Source organism: Felis catus, chromosome C2, assembly GCF_018350175.1.
Source record: "Felis catus isolate Fca126 chromosome C2, F.catus_Fca126_mat1.0, whole genome shotgun sequence".
Taxonomy (NCBI): Eukaryota; Metazoa; Chordata; class Mammalia; order Carnivora; family Felidae; genus Felis; species Felis catus.
In genome coordinates, this window is record NC_058376.1 from 75662714 (window position 1) to 75677790 (window position 15077).

Below are 15077 nucleotides of genomic sequence, written 5' to 3' on the forward strand. Positions count from 1 at the left end.
GCTTCTGTGTAGATTAGTCAGCTTCCGGAGTGACTAAAGCAGGGCTGCAGTCTCCCAGAGTCTCTGGAGTTGTAGATTGCTTCTTCCATAAGGTCAGCTTGCATGGATCAGGAATGCACTCCCAGTTTCAAGATGCCAACTTCACTCTGCTATGTGAATCCAGGGACCCGCCTCGGCTACATTTACTGCAATAGGGGTGGACAAAATGACAGTGAACAGGCCCCTCCAGAGGGGTTTTAAGGGTTGGACATTCCTTTCCTTCACTCATACAGCATCTCCTGGTTTAAATGGGTGAGGGTCTGTGGTCACACTCACAGGTGATCGCTCCCTAACCTAGTGGTGTAAGGTGGTTACGGTAGAGCCAAGGGCCCACATCTGTTGCCTTAGGGTTAGGTTGCCTATATCATTTAGATCCCCCCTTATGCCCCCAATAATGGGGGGAAGGGTACCCATAAAGGATTTCATAAGGGAAGAACCCCATCTGCTTAGTGGGGCTATACCTGATTCTTAACAAGGCAATTGGCAACACCTGGTCCCAGTGTAGGTGGGTTTCCTGAATTAGTTTACTTAACTGCAACCTCAGGGTTTGGTTCATTTGTTCCACCTTCCCAGAGCTCTGGGGTTGGTATGCCGTGTGTAACTTCCAGGTGATCTTTAACCCCTTTGTCACCAGCCGCACCACCTCAGCCACCAATGCTTGCCTGTTACCTGATCCCTTAGTGATAGGGATCCCAAATTGAGGAATGATTTCTTTTAGAAGTCAGGCCACTTCGTGTGCCTTTTTCTGTGTGAGTAGGGAAGGTTTCCACCCAGCCGGAGAAAGTGCACGCAAAGACCAACAGATATTTACAGCCTCGTACCCGGGGAAGCTTAGTGAATTCCACCATCATATTTTCAAGTGGGACTCCCCCGACATTCTGCACCCCAGGGGTGGCCTTGGGTCTCTGATGTGGGTTATTCCAGGCACACGTTTCACTTTGCCCACATACAACTCAGGCTATTCTGGAGAGTAAAGGGATGTAGAAATGTTGCCTCAGTGTAGTTTCAAGAGCTTTCTGGCCAATATGGGTTTCCTGATGGAACTGCTTGACAAAAGCTGGAGCCAGGGCCTCAGGAATTGCTACTCGGCCGTCTTCAAATTTCCATCATCCACCAGGGAGGTAGCTTCATTTTCAGTCTTAAACCAGGTACTCTCATGTTGTGAGTAATTAGGATCCCATTCTGCCAATGGACTAGGGAACAGTGCAGAAGTTAAAGCCACTGATTCTGCTGTTCCTTTGGAGGCTGCAAGCTTTGCTTCTTGGTCTGCCAAGGTCTTGGTCTGCATGGTCATACCATGAAGCTGTGGTATCTCCCCTTTGATGTCCCCAACAATGCATGACTGACACTCTTTTAGGGGCCTACACAGCATGTAAGAGTTCGAAGATTTCCATATGTCTTTTCCTCCTGAGTTTATTATATCCTTGTCTTTATATAAAGTCCCATGTATGTGGAGAGTGGTGAAGGCATACTTAGAGTCTGTGTATATATTAACATGTATCCCTGCCACCACTTGGAGGGCTTGAGTTAGCTCAATGAGCTCTGCCTTCTGTGTCAAAGTCCCCTTTGGCAGGGGTTTGGCCTCAATGATAGAATTCAGGGTCACCACGGAGTACCCTGCAAGGCATTCTCCCTCTTTCACAAAACTGCTGCCGTTTGGTGAAATACTCAGTGCCGGGGTTCTTGAGGGGCTGTTCCCTTAAGTCTGGTCAGCTGGAGAACACCTCACCTATGACTTCAATGCAGTCATGATCTGGTTGACCTGGCCCAGCAAGCAGTAGGGTTGCAGGGTTTAGGGTCCACACTACTTCTAGGTGAATGTGCGGGTTCTCACATAGCACTTCCTGATATCTGATCATCTGGGTGTTGGTTAGCTAGTATTGTCCCTTATACTCCATTAATGTCAATTCTGAAATTGGCACTTGGACTGTCAATTCTTGTCCCATAGTCAACTTGTCAGCCTCAGACACTGAGAGGGCCATAGCTGCAAGTGCCCGTAGGCAGGGTGGCCAGCCTTGAGCAACAGAGTCAAGCTGCTTGAAGAGATATGCCACCGGGTGATGCCATGACCCCAACATTTGGGGTAGGACTCTTACCACAATGCCAGTATGTTCATGAACGTACAAGAAGGACTTGTACGTGTCTGGGAGCCCCAGACCAAGTGTGTTGGTGAGGGCCCATTTGATATCTGCAAAGGCCCTTTGCTGTACTTGCTCCCATAACAGAGGTTCCTGTTCTCTACACTTTGTGGCCTCATAAAGGGGTTTTGCCAAGACTGAGAAGTTAGGTATCCAGATTCTACAGAAACCTGTGGCCCGAGAAACTCCCAAACCTGATGTCAGGCCCATAGGACTGGGATCGAATAAATAGCCTGTTTTTGTCTCTGGGCCGAGTTGGTGCTACTTCTGGGAGAGGTGAAAGCCAAGGTACTTGACTTTCTTTTGACAGATTTGGGCCTTTTTCCTTGAGACCTTATAGCCAGTCTCCCATTGGAGGGTAGGGAGCTGCCGAGTTCCTTCCATGCAATCCTCCTGGGACCTTCCAGCCAGCAGTAAATCATCTATGTACTGAAGCAAGACACAACCATGTTGATCCACTGGGAAGGCTCTTAGCTCTGAGGCTAATGCAGTGCTGAAAATAGTTGGGGAGCTTTTGAACCTCTGAGGCAATCTGGTCCAAGTCAACTGGCCCTTGTCACCTTTTTCAGGATTCTCACACTGGAAGGCGAAGATCGGTTGACTCTGGAGGGCCAGGCAGATGCAGAAGAAAGCATCTTTGAGGTGTAGGAATGTGAAGAAGGCACTTTTGGTGGGGATAAGACCCAAGAGAATGTATGGGTTTGGGACAATCAGGTGCAGGGTGATGGCAGTCTGGTCTATTGTGCACAGGTCTTTGACCAGCCGATGGTTATTGGTGCCTGGCTTCTGGATTGGTAGGAGAGATGTGTTCCAAGGTGACCAACAGGGTTGGAGGATCCCCTATTTTAGAAGTCTCTCCAGGTGCTTCTGTATCCCCATCTGTGCCTTAAAAGGGATGAAATATTGTTTTTGGCTGATGGGCCGTGCCCCCTAGCTTTAGTTCTGCAATTACGGGAGGTATGTTCTGGGCCAGTCCTGGTGGGTTGTCCTCAGCCCACACCCCTGGTACTCTGAAGGGCAGCTCAGGTCCCTGTTGTGGGTCTTCCATGAGAATGTAGAAACAACATTCTTCCCCTTGGAGAATTGTGAGAGTCATAATCTTTGCTTCCAGCTTTCATGGGGTCAGAGCAGCTTGTCTGTGGGAGTTGAAATTTTTCTGGGCCTGCTTCTTTCCTAATGGGTCCCAGCCCGTTAAAGCCATGGGGCAGTCAGAGAGGTACAGGAATTCATAGATGACTTTACGGCCACATAAATTTCATCACCAAGGAAGCAGGAAAAGACAGCGTGTCCGATTACCCATGACTCCCACAATGGTAACTTGTCTCTGTGAGAGGGGGTCCACAGGTTGGGACACCACTGAATGTTCCACCCCAGTATCTACCATGAAGTTGATGAGTTAGCCCCCCACATTCATTTGGATCATAGGTTCTTGGGGGCCTAACAAAATAGAGCTCAGTCTGTCCTAGTCCTCCTCATAGTCCTTGGTGGTTGTCCCACAAAATCATCTTTGGAGGCCCCATGAGGTCATGATGCTGGTTGCTACCAGCCCTGGACCACATGGCCTCTTTCTTTCTGTTTGGGACCCCACTGAGCATTACCCAGCCACAGGGGGCACTCATTTTTCCAGTGGCCCTCCTGATGACAATGAACACACTGATTCCATCCTAACTTTGGTCCTAGGCAAGATGATCTTCCCCACCATTCCCCTTTTAGGCCCCAGCCCAGTCCCTGCAGGGCATCTTTCCAGGAGCGTTCTGACTATTCCACCAAGGCAGCAGCTAACAAATCTGACTTTTTCCACATCTTCTGGCATTCTTCCCTCCATGCTGCCTGGTCATGGTTGACAAACACTTTAGTTGCTACTTCTAGCAACTGACTGGCCTTCATGCTGGCAAAACCCTCTAGCTTTTGCAGCTTGCACTGGATGTCCCCCCTCCTTGGGCCTGACCTATGGAATCTGCCTTGAATATCCACTGGTTAATGCGTGCCTCTGGATCAAAAGGGGTGTAGAGATGAAATGCCTCACATAGTCTCTCATAGAACTGGCTTGGGCTCTCTTTGGGTCCCTCGAGCACTTCTGATGTTTTACTCATATTTACGGCCTTTTCTTCCTTTCCTTCTTGCCATTTAGAAGGGCTTCTTGATACTGTTCAGTCCTTGCAAGCCCTCCATCTACATTTGAGTCATTTGGGTCCCATTTGGGGTCCTACCCACGGAAGTGAGCCTGAGCATAAGCTTGGGTTTTCTAGCATCCCAGCCGGGATATTCTCCTCTAACCATTTTAGGACTGCCTGGGTAATTTGGTGATGCTCCTCCATGTCGAAGAGGGTTGGGAGGAGTTGGTGGCAGTCTGTCAAGGCAGGTTTATGGGTTTCAATTATGGACTGCATTAGTTCAATCATAGCTTGGGGCTTCTCCATATAAGAGGGAATATGGTGCTTCCAATTTAGAAGTTATATAGTGTTAAAGGGCTGGCTTCCTCAGATCTGGTCGTCCTGATCATAATAGATAGGTGCCCTAGTTTCCTTCAGTGAAATCTGTAGGGGTCTCCGGTGTTGCTGCAGGGAGGGACTATCTCCGCTGGTCTGACCTTCTAATTGCTTTCTGGGATGGGTGTATGAGGTTAGGGATGGTGGTCCGGGCAAGCCGTCACATCCTGAGAAGCCGGTGTTGCTAGAGGTGGCAAGGCCTTGGAACTAAAGACAGGCTCTGGTGGGATTTCAGCAACCAGGGCGGCTGGAGGTGCAGGTGGCAGTGAGGGGTACAGTGGGGCATATGGCTTGGAGGCTCTCCAGGCTCTCCTGACAGAATGGGTTTTTCAGTTTTTGGCCAGCATTTGGAGGAAGCCATGACATGAGCCATTCTAACTTTACAGTTCCTTTCAATGCAGACTTTTAGCCAAGGCAGCCAGGATAGAACCAGGTCTTGCCAATAGTCAATGTAAGGGAATTTGTCAGGGTAGCCTGGATCCTCCACAATGACCCTGAACACTCAGCTATTTCCTTATCAAGTGAGCCCTCAGCGTGCTAGCCCACCCTGTATGATGGCCAATTAATTTCACAGAATGTCTAGAGCTTTCTGGGGGTTAATTTTATACCATAATCTTCTGAATATCCCTTTTTGAAATTTCTTAACATACACTTTAGGAGAATCAGTTTACTCTGCTTTCCTCCCGTTTCCTCCACCTAACAGACAACTATCATTCACAAGAGAGGAAAAAGGGGGAAGGGAGGGACAAATTTGGAGAGGACGCACACTCGTTTCATCTATTTCTTGCCAATCTCCTCTTGGAGATATTTCAGGCACCTCTTAGTATTGGTAGGTTCAGTATCAAGCCCTGACCCAGATCAGACTCCTGACGAAGTCTGACACCACCCTAAGCCATATGAGGTTGCCAGGGAACCACGGATTGGGATTCAACACTCGATTCGGCCCACTGGTCAGGTCAGAAACTTTCCACTGTCTGTCTCATTCACACACAGTCACATAGTGACTCCAGCCTGCTGCCCAGTGCCAGTCACCATGGAGTTGTGGTTTCGTTCCTTATGGAACTATCAGGCAAATCTGGGAGGTGATCAGGATTCCCTTCTGCCACTTAGGGGCAGGTCTACCAAAACGAACCTGGGTTCTTACCAGTCTGATGGGTGGCTCCGTGAGCTGGTTCCTGGGCCTCACTAGGTTCCTTTGTGCATCCAGGGCCCCTGCCCCAGCCTGCCGGGAGGGGCTAGGCTCCTATGGATCAAGCAGTCTGCTGGTGCTAGGCGAGGTCACCTCTCCAGGTGCTCCAAGGTTTGTGCCCCAGTGACAAGGGAGGTGAAACATTGTCTCTGCATCCCAGATGAGCCCCCACGAAATGTAGCAGTGAGTCACACACAGAGAGTCAGGACACTGAGGCTTTTCTTTCCATGAAGCAACTTTATTCATGCCAGCACCAGTTCAGTGGGCTAGGAACCAAAAGCCTGAGCCCTGAGCAGAGCAGGGGTTGCTTTTTGTATAATTCTTGCTTCCTTATCTCCCATATGTGGTAACATACAGTCTGAATGGGTGGTCTATGTTACAGAGTTGTGAGGAATATCGTGCACGTGCACCTTGTCTTGAGGTTTTCACCACATTCCTTAGGGAGGGGCTTTACCACATTTTAAAATTTTAAGTTAATATACAGTTTTCCCAAATGAAAAATCCACAAAAACAGTCCCCATTTTATGTCACTTCATCAATATTTAATAGGCATTAATATTTATTTTTAAATGTTAATTTAATTTCATTCCATCAATATTTAGTAAACAAATTATTTATTACATGTTCTAGGTACTCAAGACATTAAAAAATGAAAGTTATAGTACCTAAATTTGTAGATACAGGGGCTTACAATCTCTTGGAGAAGATATATGTGTGCAGGCAGAATAAAGTAAGTTTTATATTAGAGGAACTATAGTGTTCAGAAAAAAATTTCCTCGAGAGAGCATTGTGGCATTTGTGGTAGGTCTGAAAGAATGTGTGGGATTTTTAAAGTTAGAGATGTGTTCAGGTGTTGGAAGTGAGAACACCTATTTGGAATTGTGCCCCATTTCAGTAATGAATTTTGATTAATAAGCAAACAGTACTTCCTTGAAATTTTCCAGTATTAACTATCTTGGATTGACTGATTTCAAAATTCTCACAATAAATAACTCATGCTTGGCTATGATAAAGTAGAAATATTTCCTTCTCTGTGACTCAGAGAGCTTACCTTTAAGTTTTTCTTATAGATGACAAACTTTGCATTTATTCAAAACAACTTGTTTTAAGGGCTGTTAGAAGAGAATGGAAAATGCCTGATTGTAGCAGCAAATCTTGAAGTATTCTTTCTTTGAAGATTGGGGTCTGGGGGTGGGAAGGTTGGAGAAAAATGCCTGGAAGTGCTAATCATCAACCAGATATCAGCAGGTTTTATCAGAAAAGTTCTACAAAAGTAACATCATTCATTGCCTGTTGAGTCTGTTAAGATAAGATGTACCTACGTTAAATGCCCTGTAAGTAATAGTGATGTGATGGAACATAGGTCAGAGGTGGAGATATATAGAGTCTGAATTCTGGGTGCTGTTCTTTTCTAAGCAGAGTTTGTTCTTTAGTGGAGGCAGTACCTATTAAGTGTGGCTAGAAAGTAAAGTAGTAGCATTTATTAAGCACTGGACGTTGTATATTTCAATGAGAGTTATCTCCTTCCCTTCAGCTCAAGTTTCTTAAAGTATATGAAGCTTTTACTGAGTGCTTGCTTCTTACCCTCAAAAGACAGATGAATTTACCCATTCTTTGTAACTTTACTGAACTCTGCAGTATTACCAGTACACTTATAGTTTACATATCTCTCTTCCTTGACTAGGTTTTTAGGGAAAGGAGTTAATTTTAGTTTCTAAATACTTGTGGGGAGGGTGGGTGGATGAGTGAATGGGTTAAATGTTATTTGGAAACTTTACACTGTTTTCCCAGTGACAATGACCTTGTTTTGAACCCCTACCTCAACATTTAAAAAAAAATTAATTTAATATAGTTTTATTTCGGTTCCCTCCCTGGTGGTAAATATCGGTCTTTTAAAAGTGGAGTTTTTTTCCAATAGAAAAATTAGCAAATAACAGGAGCAGCAATTTCTTGCAAAAATATAAGCTTTTAAATGAAAATAATGTTCAAATGTCCTTATAATTAGAGATATGCAGATGAAGACAACATTTCAAAAAAACTGACAAAAATAAAAAAGGAGGACAATACATTCTGTTGGTGAGGCTGTGGGAAAATAGGCATTCTCATATATTGCTGGTAAGAATCCAAATTCATGCAAGACTTTTGAAGGAAACTTGTCAATACCTAACAAAACTAGTATACACTTATTTTTTGACTCAGCATTCCCGTTTCTAAGAATCATACTGTTTCAAACAAATGGTCATGGGGGAAAAAAAGAGGAAAACTGAGAAAAAGACTTAACTATAGAGGATAAATGGATGGTTACCAGTAGGGAAGTGGGTGGGAGGATGGGTTAAATGGATGATGGGGATTATGGAGTGCACTTGTGATGAGCACTGGGTGATGTATGTAAGTATGGAATCACTAAATTATACACCTGAAACTAATAATATTACTCTATATATTAACTAAATGGAATGTAAATAAAAACCAAAGAAAAAAAGAATCACATTGTTGCAAGAATCTACCTGCTGACAATATGAAAATATGCAAGTGTTTATTGCAGTATTGTTGATAATAGCAAAATATCGGAACTAACTTGAAGTTCACTATACAGGGAAGAATCTACTCAGTTGTGCAAAGGAAGCATAGAAAAGATAAACCGGAAATTAAAGGAGCCAGTTACCTATAGGGAATGGATGGGAAAGGAGTGGAAAGAAGGGGAAGTGAGAACAGGACAGGAGGGATGAGACAGTGACATTTATGGGATCATGCATTTTTTGTAAATTTTTGACTCTTAGAACCATACCAATGTTTTACATACTCAAATGAGAAAGAAATAATTAGTTAATTTTGATTAAATAATTAAGATCAGCCAGCATAGAACACACATGATGACAAATGAACCTAACTGGATTACAAATGATTGACTAACCCATACTGAAAAGGATGGCGAAGAAAAGAACTAACCTATGTCATTTTGGGAAATAATATTTTGACTGGATATTGTAAGGCTAAAGACAAAAACAACTGTGCATAAATACAGTACTTCAGTGATGAATCCATTTCTCACAGGAATATTGGTTAGGAATTCTGTAACTACTTTAAGTGTATTCCAGATTTGAATAAATAAGTGAATATGTTATAAATAATAAAAGGTCTTTCACTGTCAGATAAAGAAGTTGCAAATAAGGAAGAGGCAAAGAGTAAAACAAAACTTGTGTTTGGTTGGAATTATAAGTTTAGTGATTGCTATCTTTATCTCTATTTCTATCCTGTCTCTATCTCTACACCTATCTGTAGATATCTACCTACTATATATCTACATATAGATGCATCTACATATAAATATATCCACATATAGATATTTCTACCCATTTATAGAGAGAAATAGATATTTCAACAAATATGATGTATGAGTTTGTACATACATATATTTCCTGGCTCTCTCCACCAAGAGACCCTAGGAGCAATGAACATCCCAGTAACTAATGAGCACACTTAGCACCTGGATTTTGGTTTCTAAACACTATTTTCCAATAAAAAGAACTAGGGCTTATTAGAGAATTAGTTGATTCCTGAGCTGGGGCAGGAAAAATAAAAAATAAACCTGGAACATCTTGTGGTGCCAGAAAATTAAGGAATTTCCCAATAAAAAGATGTAGGAGCCAACCAGAAGGACCTCCCAATAGCTAAAGCTGGGACAATTTGAGCCACAAAATAATGATAGTATTGAATTATGACCCATAGAATTAATATCCATGAGGCCATACTGATATAAATAAATAATTGAATAAACAAATAAGAAGAGGAGGAGGTACAGATCTCACAGAAGAACTCCCATTTGTATAGAAGGAATGAGGAAAATACAAAGTCACTGTGTAATGTTATGCAATTACACAGTGCAATGATAATTGCTAAAAGCAAGATCCACCAAATCAATGGATGAAAGTTTGAGGAGAAACAGGGTACAAACATAGCCTCAAAGTTTCTTCTCAAGAGATTTATCAACTATAAAAAATTTAAAAAGTAGCTTTATAGCGTAGAAACTTAGCAGACACTACCTTAACCAAGTGATTCATATTGTATCACTAGTTGATATCATGTAGCCCCTGATAATGATGAATTGAGAAGGAAAGAACATAGCTAATGTGACCTTCATGCCAAAATGAATAACCTTATACTAATCATTAAGAAGTGTCAGACAAAGCCAAATTGAAAGAAATTCCACAAAAATATTTGACTAATATTAATATAAGTGTCAAAGTCCTGAAAGGCAAAAAGTCCTGAGAGACTGTCATAAATGGAAGGAGACTAAGAAGACACAACTAAATGCAAGGTGGATCTTAGTTGGATCTTGGAGGATGGGGTGGGGGGAAACTAGTAAAATTTCAGAAAAGTTTGCAGTTTATGTAATAGCATGGTACCGGTGTGAATTTTCAGCTGTGATAATTGTACACTGGTTATGTGAGTTATTAACATTAGAAGAAGTTAGGTGAAGAGTATACATGAACTCTATAATCTTACAACTTTTCTAGAAGTCTAAATTTATTTCAAAATTAAATTTTGGAGAAGAACAACAACAAACAAAAAAGAACAAGAGGAAGAAAATAACAAAAATAAAAACCCCAATGTATGTCATCTTTTAAAAATACAGTAAAACCTTGGTTTGTGAGCATAATTTGTTCCTGAAACATGCTTGTAGTCCAAAGCACTCATATATCGAAGCTAATTTCAAGAACGATTGGCTCAGTTGTGATCACATGATGTTTGGCATCGTGTATTATTTGCATAACAAGACATTGCTCATTTATCAAGTTAGAATTTATTATAAATGTTTGCTCATCTTGCAGAACACTCGCAGAACAAGTTCCTCGCAATCCAAGATTTTACTATAGTTAAACATATTTGGGCCATGCATGTCAGTAATAAAGTAAGCTAGTGACTATTTTTGCCACGTTATGTAATAAGGTTGATTCTACCAAGAAAATACCATATACTGGGTGGCTTAAATGATGAACATTTATTTCTCACAGTTCTGGAGGCTGGGAATTCCAAGATCAGGGCCACCAGTATATCTGGTGTCAGGTGAGGACCCACATCCTAGTGCATATGTGGCTGTCTTGTCACTGTGTCCTCACATCGTCAAAGGGGAGAGAGAGCTCCCCACAGCATTTTTATAAGGGCACTAATCTTATTCATGAAGGTAAAGCCTCCCAAAGCCTCCACTTCCCAATTTTTTGGGGTTAGGATTTCAAAATATGAATTTGGGGGGAATGCAAACATTTAATGTGTGGTAATTGCCTATCAAAATTGGACTTGAAGGTATTTCTAAGACGTGAGATACAGGCCTGGTAGTCAATGGACTGTACATGTAACAAAGACCAAAAGTACTATGTTAGCTATCATACTGGTCTTTATCTTTAAGTTTCTGTGTTGGTTTGGCTTCTCTGTGAAAATAAAGTTGCTTTCCATTCAATAGATGTTTTGCTATTAATATACTCATTAAAACTTTTGGGGCCTGGCAAAATTCTGAATATGTTATTACTAACTCAGTGTAGTCTTCCAAGCAGATAAATATACTGATTAATTGCACAGCTGATGCCAAGAGTCAATAGATTCCTATTTAATATGAACAAAAAATATCTCAGATAAATGACCACTTAAAAATCTCAGAACTCCCACAAATATGAATTCCTGCAAACTATGAGTAAATAACTATAGAAAGGAAAAATTTAGATACTAAGAATTTAAACAAGTTCACCTATCATTATATACCAGATTTTCCAGTCCTTCTCAGAAAGTGATAAATTATTTCATTTTGAAACCACACTAGTGAGTCACTTGCCAGAGCTGGCCCAAAGTCAATAAGAAAATAGAGAGAATGCCTAACTTTAAAAATCTTAATTAGAAGCAGATAACATAATTTAAAATTTGGTCATTATGTAGTAATATATCTTGAATTTAAAATAAAAAATATGATTGCAAGTAAAAAATTTGATTTTGGCTTACATAATAATAATACATAGAGAATGTGGAAGTTTTTCTGAAACTAAAATGTGCCACTTTCCTACCATCCATTGTGCTCATGGCTACTCCTCTTTGTTTTTGTTTTGTCCTGTTTTTGGATGTTATGGTACATGCAGAAATGAGTTCTCCTTAAATACTGCCCAAGGTACTTTTAGGAAGACTAAAATATGTGCCTAACTTGAACCTGATGTCACCTTAGGAGTTACTTTAACAAACATGTAAATCAAAGACCAGATAAGGGGAGGAATCTTTATTTAAAAAACAAATAAACAAACAAAACCCTAAGTCTAAGTAATAAAGCTCCAGTGATCCATTCCCTTTTGTACTTACTTTGATCAAAAGTCCACAATATATACTAGGAAAATATTTTGCATTAAAATGTTATGTGCTCTCTTTGGTTTAATCTGAACTCATCTGAGAGTTCCATAACAACAACAACAAAAATCTATAAATGTGATCCCAGGTTTGTTTTTTCAAATACTGTGATGATCCCTTTTCTTTGCGATGAATACACTTGACCACAAGAACCACTGTCATTTAAACTAGACAGCAGCAGGCCATTTGAATACGAACTGTAATAGAGTTCGCTTTCCTGCCTTGCCTTCTAAGAGTTTGCAATTCTCTTGAGGAGAGGGAAGATTCACAAGTAAACTCTTCATATCATCAAATAGAAGAGCCACTTAGTGTGACCATTAAGGAGCACCTAGAACCCTTGGTGGTGATCACCCAGGGGTGATAGAGCCTCTTCTTGCAAAGATGATAGAATATCTAAAGCACTGTCACATTTCCCCTCACTGAATCCTTGCAACAGCCTTGCTTGGAAGGGAGAGAGTCTCATAAATAAGGAAATTGGTGCTCCAGAGGTCAGGTGCCTTCTAAAATCACACATGGACCTGCTCACTCTGCTCAAGTTCCTTAAGGCTTATGCTAAACCGTTACTACATTTCAAGGAATAGCATTTCCCTCAAAGTAAAGAAACAGCTCTCAGCATTGGGTTCCAGAGCAGGAGAGCTCTATGGGAAAGCTCTCTGCCTCTGCGTGTGCGGCATGAAGGGATATTTTTAGATGTTTTCCTTTTGTTAATTGCCTCTCCCTCCATGGGGAATTTCTATGGGCAGAATCCCCAGATGGGCCGAGTTACTCACTAATTCCCGAAGAGACTGGAAAGACAAAGGCCATGGCCCAGGTTGCCTGGGGCTTTAGAACTTCCCCGGTGATAACAATGCTGTGGCTTTAGCAAGATCTTCAAGGACCTCGGAGCCCACAGAGCTTTGGTGATCCCACTGAACAATGCGGCTAAGAGGTGACTAGAAGGAAGGCCTGGATGTATCCTCTTAAGTTTTGGAACCGCCCCAAATGACCTTGCTAGAGCTCTATTATGAAATGAGTTTAGAGAATGTGGAGCCAGCAGTGGCTATTAGCTCAAAAGGCCCTCCAGATGTCCTGGCTTTCATCCATCATCTTTGAGAGGAAAAAGGAAGAGGCTTTTGAATGAGTATTTCTCCAGGGAACTTCAACCTTAAGCTTCAACCTTTAGGGAACATCACAGGAACTGTAAATCAGGTTTATCCTAGAGAAAAGAAAGAAGAAAGGGGTGATGAAAACCATTCTTACTCCTTTGCAGGGAAGAGGTAACCAGCCAGTGGCTTTGGAACAATGGATGGAAAGAAAATGTAGTATGTTTTTGGTTCGATGTCAGGGTAAATCTTCTAACAGGTTTTGTGCAATGAACTATCTGGGGAGTTGGTTGTTCTCTATTATCTGAACCTTTCAAGCAGAAATGCTAATATTGGTATAGACACTGGTGATCCTTGGAAAGTGAAAGCCACCAAAAAACCTACAGGTGAGGGGCTAAGTAATAATTGCTAACACTGTTATGACACTTACTTTATATCAAGTTTTTTTTTAAATCTTCAACAAGATAGATGCTATTATTATCTATAAGGTATATAAGGTAAATGCTATTTATCAACTCTCTTATTGATAAGGAAACTGAGGCACAGAGAGGTTGAGTAATTTGTTCAAGGTCACACAGCTAGAGTAGGAATTTGAACATAGGCTGCCTGTCTCCAGCACCTGAACTGCTCACTGTATTGCTGTGTCCTCTCAGGTCTCTTCTTGCCCTGAGGTTCCAGATAGGGTGGAGTCTGGTCCCATAGCCAACATTCTTTGTATGCTTCACTCACAAGACTTCCAAGGGGGCACTGACGGCCTCTGAGAATAAACAAAACCAAAGGGGTGGCTGATGAAAAAAAAATCGAGACCTGTAGACCCACAGGGAAGCTCACTGGTCATCTTTGGCGTCAGTTCGCCGAGTCAACCTACCAGAATATCGCACCAAAGCGAAGTGCTGTTGTTTTCAAATTTCCCGCCTCATCTGCCTCCCAGTCTGCACCTGTGGCCTTGCCTTCCTTCTGGCCTTCCTCTACCCACCCAGTCACTCCCCTCGCCCTCGCAGCGCTTGCCTCCCCACTCACCTGTGCTAGAGCTTTTTCAGAAGACTGGAGGCCAAGGAGACATCATGAAGTTGCCAGTTCTCTATTCCACACCCTCTTCCCCACTCTGCGCCCAGGGTGGTATGTGACTTACCCAAGGTCACAGAGCCCGGATCAGAAAATCCAGGTGTCCAGGCTCCCACATCCGCGCTGCGCCTAGGCACACTTGCGCTCTCATGGCTCGCACCCAAGAGCTTTCTTTATTCCACATCCCCACCTCCCCAGCGCCGCCCCCCCCCCCCCCCCCCCCCGCCAGTTCCCTGGAGTCGCTTCTGACGCTCCCGCAGCCTCCAGGGTCCAGCCCTTCCTGCGGGCGCTTCCCTTCCGCCGGATTCCCACGCTGGAGTCACCGTCGGCAGGAGCGCAGCCCGCGGGAGCGCTGCCTTCCGGGCTAGCTCGGCCGGGCCCCGCGGAGCCCCTCTCGGCGCCCCGCAGCCCGGCGCTGCTGGGGTAGTGAGGCGGGCGGGCGCCCCAGGCTCACCGCCAGACCCAGAGGGCCAGGGCCGACGCGGGACCCCGTCCTCGTGCCTCCGGGCGCCGGCCCCTGGAAGGGCCACGGAGCCACCGTGACGTCCCCCCGCGTGGCCCGTTCACTCACCCTCCCTCCCTCCCGCAGCCCAGCAGCTTCCTTCGGGAAGTCCCAAAGTATCACGCTCGAGCTTACTGGGGTGTGGCCGAGCCGCCCGTCCCCCGCCCCCCCCCCCCCCCCACTCCGGGC

General features: G+C 43.4%; 1 protein-coding gene and 1 long non-coding RNA gene across 2 annotated transcripts in view; one reads left to right on the plus strand and one right to left on the minus strand.

Moving 5' to 3' along the window:
• The window catches only part of FGF12 (fibroblast growth factor 12), a 560445-nt gene that overhangs the window by 170544 nt on the left and 374824 nt on the right, over positions 1–15077 (plus strand). The window lies entirely within an intron of this gene.
• On the minus strand, positions 10448–14590 carry LOC123379986. Its single transcript, XR_006585163.1, has 4 exons — positions 14454–14590; positions 14342–14365; positions 13941–14078; positions 10448–13434 (listed from the first exon to the last, which is right to left on the minus strand). It is a non-coding gene; the product is annotated as an uncharacterized LOC123379986 (long non-coding RNA).